The sequence below is a fragment of the Patella vulgata genome, chromosome 5 (genome assembly GCF_932274485.2).
Source record: "Patella vulgata chromosome 5, xgPatVulg1.2, whole genome shotgun sequence".
NCBI lineage: Eukaryota > Metazoa > Mollusca > Gastropoda > Patellidae > Patella > Patella vulgata.
This window is the reverse complement of record NC_065883.2, coordinates 44,208,225-44,218,023: the sequence shown is the minus strand read 5'-3', so window position 1 is coordinate 44,218,023 and position 9,799 is coordinate 44,208,225. Positions and strand designations below refer to the sequence as shown.

General features: G+C 34.2%; 1 long non-coding RNA gene across 1 annotated transcript in view; it reads left to right on the top strand.

Annotated features, from left to right (window-relative positions):
- Positions 1–4,358: 4,358 nt before the first annotated feature.
- Positions 4,359–9,799, top strand: part of LOC130013018 (uncharacterized) — a 154,689-nt gene continuing 149,248 nt past the window's right edge. The window contains exon 1 of the long non-coding RNA XR_008788291.1: positions 4,359–4,643. This is a non-coding gene — a long non-coding RNA (uncharacterized LOC130013018). The remainder of the gene's footprint in view (positions 4,644–9,799) is intronic.

Below are 9,799 nucleotides of genomic sequence, written 5' to 3'. Positions count from 1 at the left end.
AAATATGTTAATTCCTCTCTCCTGTAGTTATGAAACATCTGCCCCTCCCCCAACATTTAGATTGTATCAGCCTGGTGTTATTGAAGATTATCCTGCTTAAATTAAGACACTTTCAAATTGGGGTAAGTTAGGACACCTTGTCCCAACATTCCCCGACATGGGTTAGTTTAGGACGGTTTCAAGAAATGTACTAAATTGACGAAAGAAAGTAAAAACTATTTTATTGGATTGTGGATTAGGTACCAACTATTAGAGCAATATTAGCTTATAATGTCGACAATAAAATTTACCTTACTAGGCTAAGTTCTGTCTTCGAATATTAGAAAGTGTGAAAAGTGTCCCGATCAACCCCGGTCTCCCCCTATATATAGTAAAATTCAACTATACAAATAACTACATCGGTGAAATGTATAAAACAATGTAGTCTAAACCTAAATGCTCTAAAATCAATCAAGAAACGTTTCAGTATTCAATGGAATCGAGGTATTAAACATGTTCCATCCGTCACAAAAACAAAAACAAAACTGAATACAAAGAAGCAAATAGGAAATGTAGACTGTCTCGAAAGACAGCCGTCTGCTGACTGAGTGGCGTGACGTTATTTTGGGAATGACGTCATAACTTAGAAGGTGATAAAAAATCACAATAAAAAGACCGATAATCTAGATAAAATAACGTTAAAAGCTTAATAAACTATAAGTTATAGCGACTAATCGGAATTATTAAGTTATGTAATTGTACAATTTATAATATATTAATATAATACCGCACACAAGAAATGCAAAACAGGTATGCTGAAGAAATCGTACTATGTAAGTGTATTTATAAAGGCATAAGAAATAAGTGGGGTAATTCATACAGGGTTAGATAACTACAGAAAATTTAAAAATAATTTAAATTGGATCATTACCCAATATGTAGTCGGTTATATACTTAAAAGAAATGACAAACTTGGTATGTTGAAGAAATGGAAGTTTTGAAATTTCTTTTAAAATGCGTAATTGTGTACCGCTTTGGCAGTGCATTTAAAGTAAAGAGATATTATTCGGGAGAGAAATAGTTCTTTATTGTTACATATTGTCAAAAATCGTAATGCCTGTAAATAGAAAACACTATATAGTGTGGTATCCGGTATATTACTATAGATTGACGGGTATTTTACTACTTCAAAACCAAATTTGTCCGTTTTGTCGAAAATACCGACATTAAATTTATTGTTAATTATATTGATATCCAGATAAAGAACAGATGCATTTATAGTGCCGGAATTTTCTTTATTTAATATTAGTTCAGGAGGATATATTTCACTTTTATATTTGTTGAAATTTCTGTTATCATTGATAGGTGTTATGTCATCAATGTATCGGAAGGTATAGTTTATACTTTTGCTACTCTGTAATCTGTCTTGAAAGTAGAATTCATATTTATATAAATGTGCATTTGCCATAAATGGAAGTGGGCAAGTATAAGCCGCAAATAATAACGAACCGAGTACTGATCCTTGCGGGACTCCATATTTTATGTATACTGGTTTTGGTGACACCTTATTTATGACAACTGACTGTTTTCGTGAAGTGGGATACGATTCAAACCATTTCAGGGCATAGCCAGTAATTCCAAAATAATTTTTTAACCCTTGTCGGTACACGTGGGGTCTCCGTGGTGGTTTTATTGTGTTTTGTAATAACTACTGGGTACAACTTTCTGAAATTTAGTGACTTTGTCTCCTATACATTTTTACACGTAGCAAAGAGATCGGTATTCATCTGCTTCCCACATGCAGAGTTATGTTACATGCAAATCAGGCCAAACGCTTGAAGGGAACAAGGGGTCCAACCGGACCCCTAACTTATAACTCACAGTAGGGATTTTGCTCATGTGTTTGCTGTCTGATACCATATTGCGTATGCCAGAGTATTCGCTCTTTTAGCATCTGCATGTTACAAATACCAAAAATTAAATGATAAATTCCAAATATTCAATGGTTTTTGTATCAAGCGTGAATTGCCATTTAATCTCTTTATCACATAGTACACAAAGTAGCAATTTAGTGAGAATTATTAAATCTTTTCCATATGTCATTAAATGTTTTTGGATAATAATTTAGTTGTTTTTCAGATGTCAAATATGAATGCAAATAAAACCAAACGGCTGCCTTTTAATTGAAATATATCTGTACGTAAAAAGCTTAAATTATAACTGGGGTCCATATGGACCCCTGATACCCGCTATGTGATTCTCACAACGTGCACGCACAAGGATTAAACGTTTAAGTAGAAGTGTTTAGTCGATGAGGTCAAACGCAGCACTTAGGTCTAGAAGAACAAGAAATACCACATTTTTACTATCCAGATTACTTAAAAGATATCGTTGTGCACTCGGAGTAAAGCTGTTTCTGTACCATGGATTTTTTTGCACGCTGATTGAAATGGTTCGTCTAAATGCTGAAATTTTATGTGATCTTTAAATCTAACAGACACTGCTTTTTCAACAAGTTTAGATAAAAATGATAGATTAGATACTGGCCGATAATTTGTGAAGGTGTTACTGTCTAAAGTACTTTAGGCAAAAACTAAGAGCTTTTTTCAGAACATCAGGGAAGGTACCAGTTGACAATGATGTATTCACAACATGGGTAAGAACAGGACACAGTTCGTCGATGCATAGTTTCAGAAGCGGTGATGGAAGCGGATCTCACTCGCATGTCCAAGATGATGATTTGGCTACAAGCTGCTTGATATAACAGATAGGCATGTTGTCTCAGAGTTTTTGTCTGTTTCAAATTCAGTCTTAATATTATCAATCTTGTCAGTAAAATATTTAGAAATCTATTCAGCAAGATCAACATCCTGTGTATGATCTCGTAGTATTTGTTGATTATGCGGTTTCAGAATACTATTGACTTTGTGTTGATGTACTTTTGGGTTATCCTTATAAACACTGATTTGTTCTAAAATATAGTCGTTTTTACTCTACCAATCAAATATTTGTTGAGTTCCGGGCTTGAGTATATAACTTGATGAGACTGTCGTATGCTCTTGGGATAAATATGCCAGGATCACGATTGAGTTCCGGATGGTGCCTTTTGATATTGATAGTTTCTAAGAGTTTCTTTGTCTTTTTGTTGTGTTGGTTGACTGTCAGTGTTTTGGTATCATCCCAATTTATTTTGTGACGAACATTGTTGCTGAGATGTCGGGCTATTGCACTGGTATTGTTGGCTGCTAGGGATTGGTGCTCTTAAATACGGGCATTTAACGGGCGTTTGGTTTCACCTATATGTGTCTGGCCGCAAAGAACACGAAACTTGGTAAACACCCCGTTTAGGTTGTTGTAGGATGGTTGGGTTTATTTTTCCGTTGGCTCGCAGTAAGTCTTTCAGGGTACTGCTACTGGAAAAGATTGTGTCAATACCTGCTTGTGTGTCTGTTGGTTAGTTCAAAAGTGATCTGTAGATAAATATAAATATATTAGTCATCGATTAAATTAATTTAGTAATACACGCGGGGGTTTTTTACCATTAAAATCTCAGAATATTATATTATATCCGTCTATTTCAGGGCAGCAATACAATGTCTAAACGAGATACGGGATATAATATAATTATTATAACTTTAAAATAAAAAATCAGCTTTTTTTATATAATTATTATAACTTTAAAATAAAAAATTGCTTTAGATAATGTTAACTATGTTGTCTCCGTATCATGTCTTCTACAAAAAAAGCACATACCGTCTTAAACACAGCACCTGGCAATAATTATGATGTCTATTTAAACTATCAATATGAAGCATTATTCACTTTTCTGAATTGATTGACCTTGTTTTCGTGCAAGTTAGAGCACCAAACATACACCAGCTTTATTGACTAGAATAATTTCTTCTGATAACATAAAACAGCCGTAAAATGGAAGTTTAAAAATGTTAAAAGGATATCGCTTTACCGTAAATAATCTACTTTAAGTCACTTTTTCGTGTTTGCCTACGTTAGCATAATTATCACGGCTATTTCATTTAAACCTTACGATTTAATTGTTGATTTCCTTGCGATATGTTTTTACACTGAACAGAGCTCATTGCACTTTTACAGCTGTTTCTAAACACGCTTTGTGTCATTTTCAAGCTAATGGTCCTATAGTGGCTTTTTTAATTGAGAAAAACAATTATTACACACTGGATAACTCGAAAAGGTCGTCTTTTTTAACCTTACAGTTTCATTGAGAGTCCATTCTTAGTTGATTGATTCGGAAATCAAGCGCATTTAACAGGAAGCTCATATTAAAGGAATGGGTCGATGGCGCGTCACGCCCTAAATTTTTCAAAGATGTCACGTGAGCACATAAAAAGGAGCGTGCAATGGCGAAGTCAGACGGGAAGTTCTGAAGTAACTGATGATGTGATCGAGGAATAAGCAACTTTCCTTGAATAGACACTGATCATCTATTCCCGCCTTTCACTGGAGATCGCGCTTCTAGATCTTTTATAAAGCATTCGGCTCAGTTCGTCAAACTTGTCGTAAGGGTTTTTTTTTGAATGGCAAGACACTAGAACGTTTCAGACTGGTTTTAATTGGACAGCCATTTCTTCACGTCTGCACTTTATTCTCATCTCAAGTATCAACGAAATTAAGTAACAAGAAAATTTGTAAGTATTCATTTCTTTTATTTATTTTGAACAAATATTCAGTGGTTATTGAAATATTATGAAACGTTTTGCCTAATATTGTAAATATAATGATGCGCTTTATTATTCATGTATCGGTAAATATCACATTACTATCCAAATTTGAACAACTTTAAAATGTAATGATTGTTTTTGATAGCAGATCAATTGAACGCATTGTTTAAATAATATATTCCTTGTTTAAATTACTTATTGGAAATATTCTTACCAGAAAGACTATTACATACTAAAACAAAACTTCAGAATATTACGATGTAAATCCATCTGGAATTATTTCGTTTGTTTTAAACACGGTTTTAATCTTGTTAATAATGTTATCTGGCATCAGTGCGAAATATGTAATTTTATTGGATTGAATTGTGAATTAGTACAACCTTCTAAATATCTAAAGAGAACTTCACGTTTTTAAACTATTGAGTGTATGAAATGAAGAGATTACAAGAAAGCTGAGAACGGGTAGAACTACAAGACAATCACAAATAGATATCGGAATCACGCAGTTCTCCTCTATTTGGGAGTTTAATCTAACAAGTTTATCAATCAAAAGTCTGTCGATTTTCGATGTTCTGCCTGATTTTGCTTCATGAACAAATTTGTTCTATGCTATATATCAGTATGACTTGTAGATAGAATTTTTGTTTAGTCAGCATTCAAAGACTTAAGAATAAAGTCTCTAACGTCTATCATAGACTAGATTATATTGTAATTGCAATAAATATCAGAAACAACATTAAATAACATTAAAGAGAGTGTAACAAAATTTAATATTTTGTCTATATTCTTCAAACTAGTACACATATCGTTGATTTCCACCACCTGAATCCAAAATATGCTCCTTTAAGGAACATGATATACGATAGGTGTAAAATGCTAGATCCAAACTCAAGAGATCAGGTATAAACATTTTGAAAACGCAGCGGGTCTGTTCACCGTGTCTTACCCCCGATTTCGAGAAGTTCTTCCGCACGACGAGGGTAAGAAAATGTACATATCGTTATAAACAATATTCACTCGAAATTTGTAGATAACGGAAAATGTATTATAACTACAAATAACCATGTACGTACTAAAAATGTGTGATCAACAATGTAAAATTAGCTTTTAATGCCGAAATGATCAGTGGGCGTTGCTTATTTTTAAGTAAAAAAAAACCGACACATACTGGTTTGGTCAGTGTGTGACGTATGAGGAGTCGATTAACTGCGCAATATGAGGAGTGTGTTTACATATATTATATATAAGAAACTATCATAATTGCCAACTTTTCTGACCTTCGTCTGCCCCAGTGTACGCTCCCCACATTAGACATGGTGTTTTTGATCTAGTGTTGTCAAATAGGACAATATTTAACACAATCTTAATACCACAGATCTTTAGTCACATGGATTTCAAATACAATACAATCGGGATCTAGAGTTTTGCATTATCTTAACCTTGGACGCGTATTGACCGATTGGCACAAATCTGAGCGAACCAACAAATATCAAATTTAACTTCAAAATTATTAAGGATAAATTAAAATTTTAAAGATGAATTCCTTGTCACGCCAGTTGATTCAATGACAGGCCTTATGATACAGCGCGCACGTGCTAACCATTCGCCCCCCCCCCCGCCGAGTTTAAAAAAGACTCGTGTAAAATGCTTGCGTCTAAGTAGGTCAGCTGTCTGAATTTCGATAATTAGTTAATCAAAGGATATTTTTAATATGACATTACTACATTGATTTTCTTTTTGAATGTGATGATGCCTCAATAAGGATAGAAAGATCTAATTATTAATTATTTGTAATTGTTTACCCCATATCTAACATATTAAAACGTGATTCCAGATTTATCGTCATGAATGGAATGAAATGAAATGAAACGAAACGGGTTTACCGTCCTACTTATCTGCACCAACCGGGTAATGAAGATGGGTGGTTTATCAGATTACCCTATTATTACTGTACAGTTTAAATGAAATTTCAACTTTTACAAAATGCTATATTGGTGGATAACCTTTTCGTTTTCTTCCCTATTACACCCAATCTCATGTTATGATATTCCTTTTTCTGTATTATATTTGTAATTTCGTTTGAAAAGCACAAGGGGAGCACAACGTTAGCTATTTTTTTTTTTTTTTTTTTTGTTGGCCTTCATGCAAGTTATTTTGTTCAATTATACTACACTTATTAACATGTAAATTATATCGAACGAATTGCCTGTCAGGGATGTTGTTCATTCTTTTCTCACATTTTATTCCAAGCCACTATGATATAATTTATATTACTATATGGAGCCACGGTGGCTAAGTGAGTAAGACGCCGCGTTGGCCGAGAAAGTTCATCGGGATTTTCCGACGTGGTTTACCATTGTCAGTGGTGCAAGACGGGGGTCCTGTCAAGGACAGCTGTCTAGTCGTTCAGATGGGACTAAAACCAATGGCGTTCCGCCTTTCAAAATAAGATCACGATCCAATGATAAGCGATGCCTCTGCAGCATTAACAGTAACACTGTTTTGAAATCAAGTGGCATAACTCTGATAGGTATCGTCAGAAATCAGCAATACCAATACGTTATTCTCCATAAATCTCAACCTTTAAGCTTGAAAACTTATTAAAACATCAAAATTCACTATAGACTCTGGTAGTGTTCGGATATTCGAACAAAACACTATTCGAATATTCGAATACGTTGTTCTCCATAAATCTCAACCTTTAATCGTAAGAGCGTATTGAAACATCAAAATTCACTATGGTCTCTGGTAGTTTTCGGATATTCAAACAAAAGACTATTCGAATATTCGACTGGTCTTGAAATTCGTATTCGAATTGTATTGTAACTTCTAACTACTGAAAGGAATGGACAATTGATACCTGATATTTCGAAGGAAGTCGACTAGGGCATATTCACACACATAAACTAGGGGCATGAACAAAGCTATGGAAGACCAGACAGCTCTTTATTCAGTGTCCTTAATTCTTACTTCTTAATTCATAATTCATAATGCTTAATTCTTATTTCTTCATTTGTTGTATTTTGACATTTGTACACTTAACATTTGTATCTTAAAATCAATATTTGTTTCATAAATAAGAGATGTGTCCTAACATATTTGTAAAATGTATTTTTGTTTAATTCAATTTTATTTTAATATAAAGATAAAATTTATTTTAGTAAATCAAAAAAATAATCTACATTTACATTTCATCACAGACATACAACGATAGACAAATCTCGAACAACAAATTTCCACATACAAATCTCCAAATACAAATCTTGCAAAACATTTCTCCAAAAACATTTCTTCAAAAATTCATCGAATCGGAACATTATGATGACCTGAGCCGAAATCAACCTGGCATACAATAAGTCACCGTACAATAAAGGAGCATATATACAATAAGACAAATCGCCCGATGAACGTAACTTTAGTGAAATCACGTGCGTGTTATGTTTCTATATATAAATATATTGGTTAATATGACCTGGCAATAAATAAAATAAATTGAAAGTTGTCTATTTTTAGTAATTAGGTTATTTTTTGATAGCGACATATTTCTTTGGACAAACGAAAGAGGCCTTTATCTCTTCTAAATCATGTAATCATGAATGTCCCAGTAAAATAGCTAATACTCGTATATTCAAAGAGCGATAGACAAATACTTTTCGGTGAAGCATTACACGATAGCTGGAGATGCGTATTAAGACACGTATTTTAACTTTTAAATACACCCCCACCCCTCACTAAATAGAGTTCAGACGATCCAAACTGTATCTGCTTTAACAAGGTAGGTAAACCTGAATATGTCAGAAAATATTTTACAATTTTGAAAATGGGTTTGGACCTTTTTAACGGTATGCAATCCGACATCTTGTATTTCGTGTTATGGCCCGTAGTTTGACGTTAAATACCCCCCCCCCCCCATTTCATACCGGTTAGTGCCAGTCCCTTTTTTTCAAGGTATGTAAATATAAATTTACATTTTGTAGCAAGCAAAAAAACATACTTTCCAGCAGTATATGAACAGGTATCGAGAATTTTTTATTAAGGTCGTTGTTTTTTACTTTAAATACCCCCCCCCCCCTACTCACTTAATCACGTTTAGAACCGTGAAACTTTGATCTTTTTTCAGGGTATGTAAATATAAATGTGCCAGAAAATAACTTGAAAAGGAGTACGGTATTAAACTCTGTTAAGGGAGGGGGTGGTGGGTTCTTAAATATCAAAATACGGGTCATATTACGACATTCCAGATATCGCACAGAAAACCACTGAAAAGAAATTGCATTAACCTTTTCAGAAATGTAAATTATATTCTGGCACATTTAAATTTACATAGCTTGAAAAGGATATTACAGCTGGGTGAGGCCAAATATTAAGTTAGTGGGAGGGGGAGGGAGGCGGGTGATTTAAAAGTTAAAATACGGGTTATCGTGCAATGTATGACCGGAAAGTATTTTTGTTTTATCCCTCTATCAATATATTACTTATTCCCTGGTACACTGATGAAAACATGATTTAGAAGAGATAAAAACACTCTTTCTTTTGAGCAAAGAGCTCACCTACTTAGACGCAAGCATTTTGCACGAGTCTTCTTTAAACTCAGCGGGGGGGGGGGATGGTTAGCACGTATCATAAGGCCTGTCATTGAATCAAATGGCGTAGGGTCGCCTGTACAACTTCGTGGGTTTTCTCCGTGTCCTCCGGTTTCCGCCCACTGCTAAAGACCCCTACGCGCAAGCGAATTATTGAAATAAAATTGAACCATGTTTTAGTCCCGAAATGAACTAGTTGTGTCGAGTGAACGTCAAACCCCATTTCTCTCATTGAGCAAAGAAATATGTCGCTATCAGACGAAACCTAATTTCTGAAAATAGACTACTTTCAATTTATTTTCTTTATCGAAGGCCCGGTAGGATTAGTCATACTACGCGCGTGGTTTCACTAGAGTCGCGGTCATTGGGCGATATTTCTTATTGTACATATACTTATACTCGATTCACCATTATTGTATGATGACTTATTGTATGCCAGGTTGATTTCCACTCATGTCGTCATAATTTTCCGGTTCGATGAATTTCGAGAAATGTTTTAAGAGAAATGTTTTTAGAGAAATGTTTTGCAAGACTTGTATT